Source organism: Euphorbia lathyris, chromosome 4 (assembly GCF_963576675.1).
Source record: "Euphorbia lathyris chromosome 4, ddEupLath1.1, whole genome shotgun sequence".
In the NCBI taxonomy this organism is placed as follows: Eukaryota; Viridiplantae; Streptophyta; class Magnoliopsida; order Malpighiales; family Euphorbiaceae; genus Euphorbia; species Euphorbia lathyris.
In genome coordinates, this window is record NC_088913.1 from 25,096,034 (window position 1) to 25,102,408 (window position 6,375).

The following is a 6,375-nucleotide window of genomic DNA, read 5'->3' on the forward strand; positions in this document are numbered from 1 at the left end:
CCATCCGACAAGGACAGATTACTTATGGCATTCTCCACTCCAACCATAAATAATAAGAGTATAGGGAAACATATTATAATAGACAGCACAAGCCGACAGCCAACAACTAAGGCCACACACACCAATTCAACCACAAACTCCCAACCAGAAAATCCAATTCACCCCAAAAAATCCGAACTCCAATAACAAATGAAACCAATGGAACAAGTAATAAACCAATCCAAAAAGCAGGGAGGAACAAGACTAGAGCAATATCCAAATTATCCAAACAGCCAAGCCAAACCAAGAATACAGGCAGCCAAAGAACAGAGAAAGCAAAATGGGAGAAGAGGGCTTACTAACCAAACTACCGTAACAGTAGCGTCGAATCCACAAACAAAACCGAAGACAATCACAAGAGTAGGACCAGCAGCCCTAGCACGGCAGCAGAAATTGGCAGTGGCCGAACCAGACGATGGAGGAATCGGGAGACCAGAAGCCGAGCCACAGCAAGAATACGAAACACACGCACTAGAATAGATGCGAAGAACAAAACCTCACAAAACGCCAAACGACGCCGGAGGGACAGGCACACTCCCACGACACCGGCAGCGGCAGCGGCGGAGAGAAAACGGCGGGCTTCGGCGTCGGAGATCAAAAGGACGCGGCGGCGATGGAGCTGATTGGGGAGATCGCAGGATATTCGACAATCGCAAATCGCGTGCTGTTTGTATTTGCGGTTTTCATTTTTATTTCGGATTTACAAATGTCCTGATGATTTTAAAGGGAATGAAAAAAAGCATTTCATCCAAATTATTTGTGTGAATGATTTTTTTAAAAAATTTATTTTGTTGATAATTTTGTCCTTACATCACTACTAAATCATGTTTTAACAAAATCATATTACTACTATATTTTTAATTGGAAATAAATAATCAAACTATAAAATTTCAAGATTTTATTTCAAATAATGATAAACGTATGGTAATTTTTATTTTAAAGGATGTATGCGGTTCAATTGTTAAACAATCGAGATTCTAAATATTACGCCACGGTAAGTTAATGAATTATGTTACGTTACGTATTATAAGCTCATGTCTATTGTTCGGTTCCCACTGTTGTCAAGCTCAAAATTTACAGTATTCTGTTTCAATTACAATAAACATTTTGCTAAAAGTGCATTGTAATTATTCAAAAATAAATTACGATACGATTTGAAAATATAATGAAAGCGTTCTATTGTAATAAAAAAATCATTTTCCAAAGGCATAAACTTGATCACAACAAACGAAGATGCTTTTCCTTAGCATTAATTTTGAATATCCAAATGCAGCACAATTAATGTCATGAATCTAAAAAAATCACATAAACGGCTAACAATTTCCTAAGTAGTATTTGTAGAAGTGACTCTTTAGTTTCTTTTTTTTATATGTCCATGAAGAAAATGTTTTCTTATTGCATTTATTTAATTTTTATTCATTTTTTCACGGTGGCCGAAAAATTCATCGTGGTGGCCGGAAACTAGAACATTGCGTCGAAAACATCAACCTTGTGGCTGTTCAGTTTCTGGTTTTTATATGTCCATGAAGAACATGTTTTATTATTGCATTTATTAAATTTTTATTCATTTTTTTTTTGCGGTGGCCGGAAACTGGAACCTTGTGGCCGGAAACATCAAACTTGTGGTTGTTCAGTTTCTTGTTTTTATATGTCCATGGCCAATCAGTTCATATCTATTCAACCATAAACAGAACATTAACCAATTAGTAACATGAAGCATCTTCTTCTTTTACTACATCCTTTCATACACATTTATATTCATATACATACTCACAACCGTTTACTACACTTTTTCTCGAATAAGATAACAATCAATCAATCATATATACTCAATAAGCTAAAGAAATCTTCACATGTTATACTCTTCAATGTTAATAATATTCGCAAATAAAAAGAGCAAGATCTACCTATCTCAGAATCACTCACAATAGCATCACGAAACATATTGCCCACATGTAACATTAATTGAAATAATGAAATCAGTGCAGGTAAGATAAAGACCCTCCCTTTTTCATTAGTGAATTTTATAATTAATACAAAGAAATCGGTGTATCTAAGGGAAAGATCTAACCTTTTCAATGGTAAGTCTGACAATTAATACATCCTTATTCCAACAGCTGAAATCCACATCCACAAGAGTAAATCTCGTGATTATTATAGGTTTGATCAAGAAAAGATAGATTAAAGAACAATGAAACCCTAATACATCGAGGAACAGAGTAAACATGGCTTACCATTTCTATGTTTTGATCTCAGAAATGGAGATTTGAATGTAGCAAGTTTCCATGAAGATAGTCAAAGAGAAGGATGGGAGAGCTAAAGTCTGAATCATTGAGCTGAAGGAAGAAACCTAATTTAGTCCGTAGGTTGAGCTGAATATTAGTCAAAACGTTTGAGTGCCTTAAATTTGAGATATGTTTTGGTTGGCCGCATAACTTAATTAATTTGCCGCTTTTTTGTTTTCAGACAACCATGACAGACATAAATAACTAGTGTTATCTTATGGTGAAGTATCTTTTCAATTAAAAGCGCATTTTTTGGGGATGACAAACGTGTGTCATGGTAACGCCACATGTTATTTGAGATTGTTTGCAATTAAGTTTTCAGATAACATAAATTTATTATAGTATAGCAAAAAACATTCAGACGACACGAAGACAAATGCCTGTCATATATCTTGTGTCATGTGAAAGGGAAAATGGTGTAGTGTATAGATCAATTTGAAAACTAGTTTGTGAATATGGAGGTCCATGTGGAGTTCATGGAGAATGTAATGGCTGGATCGACTTCATTGTCCACTTGTGAGGTTGAGGTTAACAACTTGATGCAACAAGTGGCAGATGATTATGGTTAATAGTTTCATAACTTGAAACTTTGTTTTTTTATTTCTTCTTGAGTTCATATAATATAAGTCTGCGTTTCATGAATTTGCTTTTCAAACGAAGTATTGGTTTTGAATATGGGGGTGAGGTTATTTTCAAGCTCATATTTTAACTTAACTGAATAGCAACATATGAGCTTTACAACAACAACTCTTTAGTTCGATCATGAACTTACAGTCAGAGGCCAATTTAATTTATGATGAGGGCATCCCTTCCCTAAGCACGAGCCCAGAGCCGAGAGACGAGGCCGACTCTTTCAAAAAAGGGGAGAATGATGAGGGCATCCCTTCCCTAAGCACGAGCCCGAAGCCGAGAGATAAGATCAGCGGCCAGTAGAGCACGCGAGGCGTGCTCACTAAGACGCGAGGCGCAAGGAGCCCTGTTTGCGAAGGGAGGTCCAGGAGCTCATGCACGCGGGACGTGCCTATCTATGCGCGGAGCGTGGAATCTGCGTCCGAAGAGAAACCTGCCCAGGAGGTGAAGTACGCTGAGCGTACTCCCAGGGACGCCACACGTGAAACCAATCAGCGAGAGCCACCAAGTTCAGGAGCTCAACCACGCGGGGCGTGAAGAGGTCCACGCAGAGCGTGTCCCACCTGGAGGATACTTCTTCACCAAGTTCTTGTGGTTGGGGACCATTTCTGCTCCACCCCTATTTACTGTTTTGCCACGCCCACTTAATTGCTGAATTGCCCTTTGTTATTTCTTCTCTAACTTGCCCCTATCAAGTGTGTTATGCTAGAAACCCTACTCAAGGGCTTTTAGTCCTTTCCCTCTTATTTTGATGGAGTATATAAGCTCCTTAGTTTGTAATGTTCTTCAACTTTTGATGAATTAATATTGTAGCCTCCATTGGAGCCAAAGATTTTCCTTATTTGGGTTCTTTCCAACCTTCAAGTTTAGCTTGAGAAGATAGTATTCTTTGTGAGTTTACAATTAAAACTCTTAGTCGACTTTAATCTACATCAATTTAGAATGACCTTTTTTGGCCAATCTAATGTGCTTTCTTATATATATATAAGAGTTCATTTCAATCCAAATAAATTGATTACATATTTTAGAAAAAAAAATCAATTTCATGTTTTTAATTTTCGTAATAACAGACGGAAAACTGGTAGGAAATATTTGTCTGAAATAATCACCGACGAAACGTGGGTAGGAAATAATCAGTATGAATCTCAGACAAACCAAAAATAGTGGTCAGTATGCAGGAGGAGCGTTCCTTTTCTAGAGGATATAAATCCACTCGTAATGTGCCGGAGATGCCAATTTCCAACGGATTTATGCACATCCGCATTTTTTTTTTGTAATGAATACTACCTATATCTCCGAACACTAGCAAATAAATATTTCACTAATAAACAAAATATTACAATACAAACCAAAACATATATGATTTGGTTTGAATTTGCAAAACTATATCCAAAGTTTGAAAAGTGAAATTCGGAAACAAACTATGTAATATACTACTTCTCATCTTCTTGGCTTCTTGACTTCCAATATGGGAATTAAAAAAGATAGTCATATTTCTACAAAAATAATAATAATAAATCAACATGGCTTCAACCTTTACATGCTGAGGCCAATTTAAGTAGGGTTCTTTGTTCTTTATTAAAAAAAAACCATAATACTAGAATTAGAAAAAAATCAACATAGTGCTGATGGAATTACAAAAGATTCAAAGTATAATAATACATTATTTAAAGAAAAGTGGCAAAAGTGCCATAATATTTATGATACACATGACATATTGAAATATAATCACTAATTAATCTTACATAAGACATATAAGGAGTATAATCTCATTTATTTTCTCAAAGTACACCGTCTGCAAAATACTACTTTTTGCATCCCCCGCTGCATGGGGGATTGCGTCTACGATAGCAAAATGCCGGTAGAGCTCCTCTCTCCTCGCTGTTGCTGTTGGGTAATGTATAATTAATTAATAACAATATAAAAAATATATGAATATAATACAACATTAAACAACATAAAATATACAACATTAAACGATATAAAAATATATCGTATAATATAATATGCTTAATCTCAAAGTGATATTAAAACATGATAATGTAATTTACAAAGACATTATGCTTAATACTATCCATTTAAAACAATTACTATTTGATTCTTATTTATATTATATATAAATTATGTAAATTATATAATTTATATAAACAGTAGTAATAATAATTATTAATAATAATTTAGAAAATAAAATCAAATAAAAACATAAAAAAAATTAGGGAACTTTACATAGATATTCATTTCTTAAAAATTATCTACAACTATGTCAAGTAATAATTTTGATTATATCAAACTATGTAAATTTTTATTTTAAATATATTTTAAGGTTTATAAATTATATAATTAGGATATTTTTTTAGAGTTAAAATATATAAATTGGAGTCTAAATTTTTTTAATTAGAATATAAAATTATATTTTATTTATGATATATAAATAAATGGATATTATAATTTTATATCTATTTCTGATTTCCATGTAAAAAGCCATCCAATAACCCAATTCATATATATGCAATAAAAGATAAAAGAGTAAAAAGGAATTAGAAAGCAAAATGCTGCAATATCAAAATGACTCCAGATTAGAGGGCTGCCATCCCCTACGCCCAAGTGATCTGTCCCTATTTTATATATTATAGATTTTACTATTGATGTTTTAACAAGTTATTTATTTTGATTCCATTTTTGGTAGCTATTTTTTTCTTTTATTTCAAAATGAGAGATAACAAAATGTTTGATAATAATTGAAAAGAGCGGTTTTTATAGCATATAAATCAACTAATATCTAATACTCACGGGTAATATTAGTAAATATTAGCTAACAAGAACATATGAACCAAACAACATACTATTGATAACACAGCATTTCAATTAGTAGTAATTACCAATCTGTTTGAGAGGAAGAAGCCATAATAATTGTTGCGAACACAAACCAGAATAATAACACCAAAAAAAAGCCTTTCATTTTTTCTGTAATGTCCTGCTTCCTTCTCTTCTGCAAGTCTTTTCTTCTATTTATATATATAAAAAAAAAAGTTGACCAGTTGACTAATATTTGTGGTTTCATTTCCAGGAAATAATGCAGCATCCTCTCTAATACTCAATTAATAAGTTTAATAAAAAAGTTTTACAAATACTTTTCTTTTCTTTCTATGACCATTTCCAAAAAAGGTTAAGACACCGAAATAGTCTATGGTTTTTAAGAAAGTATCAACTTAGGATCCAAGTAAAATAATATTAATATAGGCTTAAAAGTTTTGAATGTGTAATGTGGGTAAAAAATATTTTTTTAATAATTTCAAATAGAGATGAAGTTAATAACGTATTTTTAACAGAATTAGATATTCACAACTTACTAATTTGGTGATCAAGGGCTTAATGAGACAAAAAATAAATGAGCAGGGGCGTAATGTATTCAAATAAAAGA

At 33.1% G+C, this 6,375-nt stretch overlaps 1 long non-coding RNA gene across 1 annotated transcript; it reads right to left on the minus strand.

Moving 5' to 3' along the window:
* Nucleotides 1-4,596: 4,596 nt before the first annotated feature.
* On the minus strand, nucleotides 4,597-6,065 carry LOC136226881 (uncharacterized). The gene is made up of 2 exons (XR_010687880.1): nucleotides 5,834-6,065; nucleotides 4,597-4,841 (listed from the first exon to the last, which is right to left on the minus strand). It is a non-coding gene; the product is annotated as an uncharacterized lncRNA (long non-coding RNA).
* Nucleotides 6,066-6,375: the final 310 nt, after the last annotated feature.